Source organism: Leptonychotes weddellii, chromosome X (assembly GCF_054177405.1).
Source record: "Leptonychotes weddellii isolate Sample4059 chromosome X, ASM5417740v2, whole genome shotgun sequence".
Lineage (NCBI taxonomy): Eukaryota > Metazoa > Chordata > Mammalia > Carnivora > Phocidae > Leptonychotes > Leptonychotes weddellii.
In genome coordinates this window covers 38,671,057-38,683,875 of record NC_138385.1, presented here as the reverse complement: position 1 = coordinate 38,683,875, position 12,819 = coordinate 38,671,057, and positions in this window count along the sequence as shown.

Below are 12,819 nucleotides of genomic sequence, written 5' to 3'. Positions count from 1 at the left end.
GGCTGAAAAGGTTGCTCAGTTGGTTTAGTCAATCATGACATTAGTAAAAAATGAAACAGTTACTTCTTTTTTTTTATTTTGGCAAGAACACTTAACATCAGATCTACCTTCTTAACAAATTGTGATCAAAAGTATTGTTATCTATAAGCACAGTGTTGTACATCAGATCTCTGGAGTTCATTCATCTTGCATAACCAAAATTTATACATGTTGTTTAGCAGCAACTCCCCATATCTCCATCCTCCTACCTAGCCCCTGATAACCACCATTCTCTTCTTTGCTTCTATGAAATTAACTATTTTAGATGCCACGTATAAGGGTAATCATGCAGTACTGTCCTTCTGTGACTAGCTTATTTCACCTAGGAAAACGCCTTCAAGTTTCCTCCACGTTGTTGCATATGGCAGGATCTTCTTTCTTAAGGTTGAATAATACCCCATTGTATGTATATATCACATTTCTTTATTCACTTATCTTTCTATGGAACTTTTGGTTGTTTCCACGTCTTGGCTATCGTGAATAATACAATGAACGTGGACTACTAATTTCTCTTCAAGATCCTGATTTCAATTCTGTTCAATAAATACTCAGAAGTGAGATTGCTCTATCATATTGTTGTTCTGTTTTTAATTTTCTGAGTGACCTCCATACTATTTTCCATAGAGGCTGCATTATTTCCCATTCCCACCAACAGTGTATAAGGGTTTCAATTTTTTCACATCCTCACCAACATTTATCTTTTATTTTTTTTATCACAGCTATTATAATAGATACGAGGTGATCTCACTGTGGTTTTAATTTGCATTTCTCTGATGATCAGTGACATTGAGCATCTTTTCATGTACCTATTGGCCATTTGTGTGTCTTTAGAGAAATGTTTACTCAAGTTTCTAGCACAAAGAAAGACAGCAAAAGAGAAAAAGAGGGATAAAAGAACTATAAAACAAACAAAAAACAGTTTTTCAAATGGCAATAGTAAATCCTACCCTATAAATAATTACTTTAAATATAAATGAATTAAACTCAAATGAAGTAAAGTTGCTGAATGAATAAAATACAAGATCTAAGTATATGCTGTCTACAAGAGACTCACTTTAGATTTAAGGACACACATAGGTGAAAGTAAAGGGATGGAAAAAATATTCCATGCAAATAGTAATGAAAAGAGAGCAAAAGTTGCTATACTTATGTCAGACAAAATAGATTTTAAGTCAAAAGCTGTCAGAAAAAAATAAAAAAGAATGTTATATAATGATAAAAGGATCAATCCATCAGGAAGATATAACAATTATAAATATATATGCATCCACATCAGAGCACTTAAATATAGAAAACAGACATTGGCAGAAAGGAGAAATGAACAAAACAGTAATGATAGGAGACTGCAATACCCTACTTTTACTACTGGATAGATCAACCAGATAGGGAATCAAAAAAAAAAAAAAAGTGGATTTGAATAACACCATGGACCTAACAGACATATACAGAATTTTTAACCCAACAACAGAATATATACATTCTTCTCAAGCGCCCATGGAACATTCTCCAGAATAGATCACATGTTAGGTTACAAAGCAAGTCTTAATAAATTTAAGAACATTGAAATAATACCAAGTATGTTTTCTGACCACAATGGAATGAAACTAGAAATCAGTTGCAGACATGGTCATGTACATAATGAAAATTTTCTTAATTAAAAAATAAAAAATAGCAGAAAGAAAACTAGAAAATTCATAAATATGTGGAAATCAAACAACACAGTTTTGCACAGCCAGTGAGCCAAAGAAAACATTAAAAGAGAAATATAAAAATATCTGGAGAAAAATGAAAACAAAAACACAACATATTAAAACTTATGGGATATGGCAGAAGCAGTACTAACAGGGAAGTTTATAGTGAAAACATCTACATTGGGGCGCCTGGGTGGCTCAGTCGTTAAGCGTCTGCCTTCGGCTCAGGTCATGATCCCAGGGTCCTGGGATCGAGTCCCACATCGGGCTCCCTGCTCAGCGGGAAGCCTGCTTCTCCCTCTCCCACTCCTCCTGCTTGTGTTCCCTCTCTGGCTCTCTTTCTCGCTCTGTCAAGTAAATAAAATCTCTAAAAAAAAAAAAAAAACCACTACATTGAAAAAGAAAGATCTCAGGGCGCCTGGGTGGCTCAGTCGGTTAAGCATCTGCCTTCAGCTCGGCTCATGATCTCAGGGGCCTGGGATGGAGCCCTGCATCAGACTCCCTGCTCAGCGGGGAGTCTGCTTGTCTCTCTCCCTCTGCCCCCCCCATTCCTGCTCATGCTCTCTCTCTCTTGCGCGCGCACAAATAAATAAAATCTTAAAAAAAGAAAGATCTCAAGTAAACAACCTAAGCCTACATCTCAAAGAACTATAAAAAAGAATAAACTAAAGAGTAAACATGATGAAACTAATTTGATTGTGTAGATGCAGCCTGAAATAAAATATGAGCAAAACCAAAATACACCACACAATTTATCTATGTGATATAAAGCATGTTAATTAAAAGTTTACATTTTTATCTTGGTGTTTGGTTTTCATATCTGTATATTTGCAGATTGAATTATTATCCTTTTTTAAATATTTATTTATCTGAGAGTAAGAGAGAGAAAGAGAGAGAGAGAGAGAGCTCGAGCACAAGCAGGGGGTGCGGCAGGCAAGGGAGAAGCAGGCTCCCCGCTGAGCAAGGAGCCTGATGCGGGACTCGATCCCAGAACCCTGGGATCATGACCTGAGCCGAAGGCAGATGCTTAACTGACTGAGCCACCCAGGCGCCCCTGAATTATTATCTTATTTTAGATTTTCTTTCATATGCATATTTTGTGTTTGTTAAGACAAATATTCCTTTTAACCTACTGGCATACCTCTTTTTATTGTATTTTGTTTTATTGTGCTTCACAGATACTGTAATTTTTTTTTTTTTTTTTTTTTTTTACAAATTGAAGGTTTGTGGCAACCCTGTGTCACATTTTGGCATTTTTCCAATAGTATTTGCTCACTTTGTGACTCTGTATCTCATTTTGGTAATTCTGACAATATTTTAAACTTTTTCATTATTATTATATTATGGTGACTGTGATCGGTGATTACGACTCACTGAAAGCTAAGATGATGGTAAGCATTTTTTAACAATAAAGTATATTTAAATTAAGGTATATAAATTTTTATATAATGCTATTGCACACTTAATAGACTACAGTTTAGTGTAAACATAACTTTTATACCCATTATGAAACCAAAAAATTTATTTGACTCATTTTATTGAGATATTCACTTGATTGTGTTCTGGAACCAAACCTGCACTCTTTGAGGTATGCCTATATTTACATGTATGTGTATTAATGGAAGATATTCTTTAATTTTTGTATATTTATATGAGACTAGCTTTCCTCTAAAAGCCCAGAGCTTTTAAAGATATTCCATATTGAAATTTAATGATGCTCTTTAAAGAAAATTGTTGATGACTATAAATGGTGACAATTTTCTTTGATTCCCATCTTTCATATCTTTATGGAATCTGTTATATGTTTACAGAATGATAAAATAGTAAATATGAAGAATTTATTCCTTTATAAAACTATCCTGACACAATAATATCTAAGTAAAATAGTGAAGAAAAGTCCCTGTTAAAAACTTGACAAAGAAAATTAGACTTAAGCATGCTGCACTGGACGTCTTTGAGATTCTTCCAAAATTTGTACTGTGTGAGTGAGAACTTCAGTGCTTTGTAACTACCCATTCACTAATTCAGTGTAGGTAATTCTTGAATAGAAGTACCTGTCTTTGTTACTTGGATAGAGAGTATTCGGAAACAAGTAGAGATTAGGTATTGTGGGTATTATGCTTATATTGATAAATGTGCTTTGAGTTGGTCCCTGGAGGTGACATCTTTGTTTACCTACACATATTCATTCCTCACCTTTTTTAATGGGCTCAAATTTTCATTAGCACACCACTTCTCTCATACAGTCACGTGTCTGGGAGGAATTTGACCACTAGCTCTAAGGGTGTGTCCAGAGTTAGTCTAATTGAACCCAATAAACCTATGTCCCTGGCCACAGTGATTGGTTCAAGATTGAGCCTGAATCTTTATACCCTGGAGTCACTGGATCAACTAACCTTGAAGCCTCTTCTTCTGGACTCTCAATTATACAAGCAAATGAATTTTCTTGTTGTATAAACAAAAATGACTTTTACTATCTGTTACTTGTAACTTTGTTACTTACTGCTTTATATTTTTTTAAAGCTATGTTATCAAGTGAATGTAAATTCAGAATCTTTATCTTTTTAATAAATTTTCTTTTATGATTATATAGTAACCTTCTTTATTTCAAGTAATGCTTGAGATCTACTTTGCCTGACACAAATACAAATAAACCATCTTTCTTTTAGTTTTGCTGGTCATTGATCATCACTTTACTTTCATCTTTTCTGTGACAGGCTATTGTACCTGCTTTATAACCTACAAAACTCTGCAACATGTTCGTAAAGCTTGTATTAGCCTATTCGGGCTGCCATAACAAAAATACCTCAGACTAGGTGGTTTAACAACAGGAATTTGTTTCTCATGGTTCTGGAGTCTAGAAGTCCAAAATCAAGGTGTTGGTAGGTTTGGTTTCTTCTGAGGCTTCTCTCGCTGGTTTGCAGATGGTTGCCCTCTTGCTGCCTCCCTCTTCACATGGTTGTCTCACTGTGCACGCACACTCCTGCTGTCTGTGTGTCTTCAGCTCCTTTAAAAAAAACAAAATGGATTTACTTATTTAAAATTTTTATATTTGAATATAGTCGACACACAACGTTACGTTAGTTTCAGGTGTACAACACAGTGATTCCACTTCTCTATAGGTTGTGCCATGCGCACAAGTGTCCCCATACAATGCTATTATGATGTCACGGACTATACTCCCTATGCTGTGCCTTTTATTTCCGTGACATTCTTTCCATAACTGGAAGTTTGTATCTCCCACTCCCCTTCGCTCATTTTGCCCGTCTCCCGACTCCCTTCCCCTCTGGTCACCATTGGTTTGGTCTCTGTATTTATGGGTCTGATTCTGCTTTTTGTTAAACTCCTCTTCTTACGAAGACACCAGTCAGAATGGATTAAGGCATATAACAGCCTCACTTTAACTTAATCACTTCTTTAAAGATCCCATTTCCAGACGGAGTCATATTCTGAGGCACTGGGAATTAGGGCTTCAACATATGACTTTTGGGAGAACATAATTCAGTCAAAACAAAGCCCAGTGTTAAGATGGCATTATTATAAGAGACAAGAGAGCAGAGGCAGGAACAATGACACAGAGCAGGCAGGAGGATGGCATGTTAGGCTTCCATTATCTTACAGCTTCTCCAGTTCATATGATTCTCTAAGGGCCAATAAACTTCCAAGCATTGGACTGAGAAATGTGCTTTGCCACTACTTTGGTCTGGACCTGAAGGGTGGGAGCCAGTATATTATACTAGTTAATAATTCATAGCTTCAAGTTTAACATTTTCTTATTACCAACATACCTTCTATTTTCTTTTAAGACAATCTTCCTTAACCTTAACTTCCTAATTAGATATAGACAGAAAAGAGTCATGCTCCTCAAATTGTTATGAGAATTAAATGAAATTTAAGTATATTTCTGCACATAATAAGGACTAAGTGTTTTATTGGGTGGAATGTTTGGAAAGCTGGTTCCTCAGCCTTTTATTTACACAATGGACAGGCTCCCGGTGAACAGCTTTCTATTCTAGGTCATGCCACAGCATTGTCTATGAGACATGCAGAAGGGGAAGAGTTGACCTTGTAAACTGGGGTTAGACAATATAGGGGCCCAAATACCTCCCTTATGCCAGAGCCTGTTGTGTTTCTCTATATAGATTCTTAAACCTCAGGAAGACAAAGACATTGCCTGAATTTTTTATGGTCCTATTTTCCCTTCTTATCATTATGCTTGACATGCACTAGGAGCTTGAATGAAGGAAGGAATGAATGAATGTGTGAATGAATGATAGTTATATTCCATGCATATATCCTTCTTCCCTCTAACAGTTAATAGCCCCTAGCAGACCAGGACCCTAGGTGTGGAGCCAGTGCTCCCAAGTGATTCAGCATAAATTTATGGAAAGGAAACCTATGCTTGCCTCTAACCTGACGAGTTTCAGAGAGGCGTTCTGGAGATCTTGGCCTTTGTATCTTCAGAAAAACTTTTACATACACTCCCTGAGCATCTTATATAGGTGGCCTGAGAGATATTTAAAGATTAAGTGAAGCTTCTGAAGGTGATCTAGCTAACAGGAAGAAGCAGTCAACAGATTTCCCTGGGGGCTGTGGGTTATCAAGAGGTTACTCTGGTTACTCATTTCCACTATCTAATTGAAGAACTGGAAGTGAAACCCTGTCCAATGATGTAGGCTTACCTCTTGGAAGAATTCCAGCTCCAGCACTCAACCAATTAGATTATGCCCACCCACATTGAAGAGGGAAATCTGCTTTACTCAGTTTATCAACTCAAATGCTAACCTCATCCAGAAACATCCTCATAGGCACACCCAGAAATAACATTTTACCAAAATATCTGGGCACCCTGTGGCCTTGGCAAGTTGACACATAAAATTAACCATCATGATGATTCTCATCCAAATCACCTAGTACCAAGGCATGGCATAATAAGGGATAACATGGGCAGAGGAGTAACTGTAGATGTCTAGTTGAAAACTGCAGGATGGAAGGAAGGATAAGGGAGAACACTGGGACTACCTCCTGAATCTGCCACTGTGAAGGGTTGTTCTGGCCTGACCTGGGAGGAAAGCTGAGCACCGTGAAGATCTTTTATCTTTCTTTTATCTTACACATCACCATGGAGGTGAACAAGCAAGACTCTATTCACTCATAATTTACTGTTTTCCAGAGTGGCTGCGCCAGTTTGCATTCCCACCAACAGTGCAAAAGGGTTCCCCTTTCTCCACATCCTTGCCAACACCTGTTGTTTCTTGTATTGTTGATTTTAGCCATTCGGAATCACTATATTGTACACCTGAAACTAATATTACACTGTATGTTAACTAACTGGAATTTAGATAAAAGCTTAAAAAAAAACCACTGATATCTAATAAAAAACATAATTTATTGGCTTTTCCTCAAGATAGACATTATAACTAACAAAGCCATTTTAATGAAATCCCCTGAACAAAGCAACTTTTTATTCCAGTTTCATTGGTAATAGTCCATACACTGAGGGTTTTTTTTTTTTTTTTTTTTTTGGCCTCCTTTCATAGAGCAGTGCTTTTGAAATAGTAATGGCCCCTTTCTGCATGTTAAGACTACCCTTCTTTTTATTTATTCAGATGAATTCATAACCACTAATTTGTCCAGATGAGAAAACATTTATCATTAAAATCAATAAGAAAAAAATTCTCTTGTAAAGCTAGTAATATTGGACACTAAGCATTAGAAAAAGATAATATAAGCAAGGAAAATTATAGTACATGTATAATTATAGATGTAAAAATTCTAAATAAAATATTACCAAATTGAACTAACCAATATCTTATAAAGAAATAAGATCACAAAGGATTTATTCCAGAAATGAAAGCATAGTGGACTGTTAGAAAAATCTATTCATTAACTTCTGCTTATTCCTGGAAAATTGAATACACATGTTTTTTTGATCTCAGTAGAAAACCTCCTCAAATGAAAAAAAGGTGGGAAAAAAGGACAGCAGACCAAAAAAAATCTGCGCAAAATTTTGGAAGCTGGAAAACAGATGGATCTGTAATAACTCCTGAGCAGACCACAGAAACTAAACACCAAGTCCCTAAGAAACAAATTGCAGAATCCTAAAAGACTAAAAACGTGGTAGTCCTAAATACCTTCCAAGGCAAAGACCAGAGTATGGATTTGATTACTGCAGGAGTCAGTAAAAGCATCTAAAGCAGAGCCTTTAATCACCCTTATATTTTGTACTATTTGAAACAGCTAGGATTCCTACCTCACGCTCAACACTAACCCTAATTTTCTTCACACCCTCACTATATTTTACTTTTCCTGTAATAGTCATTGCATCTCATCCTACAACAGGTGGTTCATCATTCTGTGGGCATTGGAGTGGGGTAAAGTTGATAAATGTTTGTTTTAAAAATCAAGCTGCCAAAAAAAGACCACCGCAATCTAGAACTTCTCTTCTTAGGACTGGCAGACAGTCAACTGAACAGGCAGAGCAGGGGGCAAGCACAGGGTAGGAGTGGGAAGAAGCAGGCACCTGTCAAAATCCACTCAATGTTTTTAAAACCTCTGTGAAGAAGACTGGAGCATCTCTGCAGCTGTGCTTGTCTGTGCAAGTTTGAAACTTCTAAGTTTCTTCAGAATTATTGTTTCTCTGAAGGTAAAGCCCATATTTAACCATTCAAAATTGGTTGAAATAATTTGCAGTAAAGGGTGGCAACCTTATTGAAGCAGGGTATTATTGGGGCACTTAGGGCCACTTTTGACAGCAGGTGCTGAAATCCATCTCCCATCTTTCAACTAATGATAAATTTAATTACAAAAAATATTCAAGGTGCCTTTTATTGATATCCTCAGGAGTACAATGAGAGAGGTTACCTGGCACAGTGCACAATAAAACTTCATCACACTGTTTTCATCAGGCAGTCTTGCCTCCCTTCCCTGCAGTCTTATGAGATGGAAGAGTATCAGCCCCTGTCCTCCTTGAACAATCTCCTTCTCTCTAACTCTCTGTCCTAGGTGGAGCCATTTACTTCTCTCAGCTTATCACTGAATCCTCACATACATTACCCTGTTCTAGCACATAAAGAATCCTTTTTTATATCCCCCCTCTTTAAAGTATGAGAGAGTTGCATATAATGTTTTTTTTTTCATTGTCACATTGATTTTCTCATTTCCTTCTCATAACGTCAAATATAGTTCTTCTTCACCACAGGGATTTTTCAGCCAATGGCCCACAATGTCTTTTTCAACATATGGTGTAGGCTGGAGCTATGATGTTCCTGCCTAGTGCCAACAATTTCAGCAAGTCCACTTTTGCCCATGAAATATCAACTGTGTTCACTGCTGCCTAGTCTTGGCCAGATCAGAGGGGCTTGTCTAAGAAGTCCTTTCCTTCATACCAGTTTTTTACCAAGGTTTGGGGTGGGGCTGTGTTTGTTGAGTCTTCCATATAAAAGGTAAGGATAGAAGGGTCAATTATGTTTCTGAAACCCATTCCTAAGATTCTCAGAGAGTGAAAATTTAGGGGCCTGGTTACTCAATTGTGAAATGTGAAACAGAGAATATACATTTGAGGTAGGTTTCCGGGAAACAACTGTCCTAGGTTATGAGTTCATTCTTTTATCCAATCCATAGTTATTTTAACAGACTTTTTGAGGTATAATTGACATACAATTAACTGTATGCATTTAAACTGTACAACTTGTTAAGTTTTGACACATGCCTGCAATCATAACTGTTATAAAGATAATGAACATATTAATTAACCCTCCTAAATTTCTCATGCTCTTTTCTAATTCTTCCCCACTCCCTCCTACACCCCCTCTACCACCCCCAGACAAGAACTGATTTGCTTTCTGTTACTATAAATCAGTTTGCATGTTCTAGACTTTTATATAAATGGAAAAATACAATCTTATACTCTTTTTCTTCTAGATTATTTGATTTTGCACGATTATTTTGAGATTCATCCATGTCGTTAAGTGTATCAATAGTTTGTTCCTTTTATTGCTGAGTAGTACTCCACAATTTGTTTTTCCATTCACCAAGTGGTAGATGTTTCACTTGTTTCTAGTTTTGAGCTATATGAATAAAGCTGTTATGAAACTTATGCACAAGTCCTTGGGTGGACATATGCTTTCATTTCTCTTGAATAGTTATCTAGGAGTAGAATGGATATATTATATGGTAGGTACAGTGTAAGTTTAACTTTTTCAAAACTTCCAAATTGTTCTTCAAAGTGGTTGTACCATTTTACATGCCCATTCAACAAATAATTATTGAGGTCCTACTATGCTACAGGCACTCTTCTTGATGCTAGAAATATAGCATTAAACAAAACAAAACAGACAAATATGCAAGTTCTCATTGAGAAGAGCTTGAAGGGGTCCTAAGGTGGTCTCAGGAGACAATCTTTGAGATTGAATTTAATATGCTGGATATTTATGACAGAATTCCATAGGGATAAAAAACTACAGATTGGAGGAGGAAGAAGTAGGATTAGGCCAAGGTAAAAGTCAGCCTATGATGCAAGTCTAGTGATAGCTTTTGCCCACTCCATGTTGAGTTGAGGAGCTAAAACGTTCCACTAGATTTGTCAGGCATTGGGCCTAAATGGCTGGGCCTTTATACCCTACCTCCATCAATGAGGAACACCATAGGAAGGGCATGACTTATGGGCAAGACAGCTTTCGGCAGCAGAGGTTATCCCAGAAACCAATGATAGCTGAAGGCTATCTGCTGATATCAGTTGCCACAGGGTGGGCAACAAGTCATTCTCTGAAGGGGATACCAAGGCAACATTACTCTGAGTTCCTCACTGTCTCTCTACCATTTGCTCTGATTGGATCCACTTCTCCACACATCCCCAGAAAACTCAGTGGGTCTGTATTACTGAAGGAAACTTAGAAGATAATAATTACCAGCCCATATCTGCATCTGGTCTTGTGGCCACAACAAATACTCATCTCTTGCGTCCACTACCCATTCTAGATTCCCTTCATCTTCAGCCCCAAGTCTGATGGTTGTAATGGGTTATGAGTGGTATTATTTAGACCCTCATTCCTGGTCATTTTATTCTTCTTGGCCTGGGTTTCTCCATTATCCTTTTACTGTCAAAACCGGGCAGGGAAGTACTAAGCAGTGCTCAATGGATTGCTTAGTAGCCAAACGTATTTCTTCCTGCCCTCAATGTGTAATAATGTCCATACCCTCTCCTGATAACAGTCAATTACCTCTGCCAGGATGGTGACTCCTCTTTTACAGGATGGTTGATGAGCATGAGGAGGACAAAGTGCATGAGTAGAATTTGTAGCTTATAATTCAATAACCCAGAGTTCTAGAAACCAGGCACCTAAATTTCTCCAACCTAGTCAATTGGAATGATGGCAAGTGATGGGTCCTGCTTATACCCCCTTGTTTTCCAGATCCAGCTACTATCTTTTTTGAGGACCAGAGCCATACAAAAGTCTTTTGCTCACGGTGTATATTGAGTCCTAGATGATGACTCCCAATTCTATTAAGTTCTTTAAACAGAACTTCACCTAGGCCTTCAGCAACCCATTCCAATCCTTTATTAGGCAGCAGCTTCTGGGTGGTGCAAAATGTCATATGACCAGTGAATTCCATGTTTGTGGGTCCATTTCCATACATTGTTGCTATAAAGTGGGTCTCTTTGTTTGATATGATCTTTTCTGAGAATTCCATGACAGTAGATCAAACACTACACTCTCAGATAAAGGTGATGGCCAAGACCCTGCAGGCAAACCATCACCCTCAGTATGTTATATTCCTCTCAAAAGAGTCATCAGCCTTTTCAGAGTGAAAAGGCCCAATCTATTCAACTAGTCCCATATTTGGTGATCAACGTTGGTTTCTGTGGCTGGAAGATTAAACATTCAACATTAGCAAAGCTGTATCCACCTAGATAACTCAAGACTCATACTGTTGGACCTAGGCATAGCCTCCATCTCTCCCACCATGGCCACTTTGTACATGTTACTATTAATATGAATAAACATAGATATTAAAAATTTATTAGCCCATGGACTTTGTTTATACCTCCCCCTGACAAACACACACACACACACACACACACACACACACACACACACACACACCATTTTCTAGGGCTTCCCCCAGTCCCTAGATGAACTCATGCTCCCAATAAAATCCTCCTTTTCTCTGGACTAAAACAAATGTCACATGCTTCCTGATGGGGCTTGCCACCGAAAATGATTTAGGATATCCCAAAGGAAGGAAATCTTTCTATTGTCAGGTTAGAAGAAAACAGAGGAGTTAAGAGGCTATTGAGTAGCTAATCCCTCATTTGTCCTGAAGTTCCCTATCCTCTAATGAGGTGGTAGCCAGAAAATCTTACAATGACACCATAAGCATATGTTAGTGGAGTGCTGGCTTTCTATGTATCCCACAAACATCACTCTTGAAAAATTTAGGTGCATTTATAACTTACATTCCAAAGATAATTCTAAATATTTTAAGCCAAAGTGGTGAATAATTATGGGCATTTCAGACTGGTGAGATATTTGGGGAGATGAAAGTCTTGGCCTGGTCTGACTTCTCCCTTGACCATTTATGTTGATGGCAAGCTTCCTGCCCCAAATGTGTTTGCATTAGAGCCAGGTATTTCCCAATGGTTATCCTCACCAAAGTAACATCCTTCAAGAACTGTTACAGTCATTGAAACTTATCCTTTACTTCCTTATATCTTTCTCTAACTTACATGCATGCATTTCTTTCTCTCTAACAACATGATGAGCTTCATGAAGAAAGTGATAGGGATCTTAAAAGTCTTCATATCAATGTTCTATATGTCCACTGTGGTGGTTACATGTGTGAATGAATTTATCCAAATTTATCGAATTATACACCTAAAATGGATGCATTATATTGAACATAAGTTATAGCTCAGTAAAGTTGATTTTTAAAATGTTTTCGTATAATCCTAAAATTTGTATGGAACCAGAAAAGACCCCAAACAGCCAGAGGAATGTTGAAAAAGAAGAGCAAAGCTGGCGGCATCACAATTCCAGACTTCAAGCTCTATTACAAAGCTGTCATCATCAAGACAGTGTGGTACTGG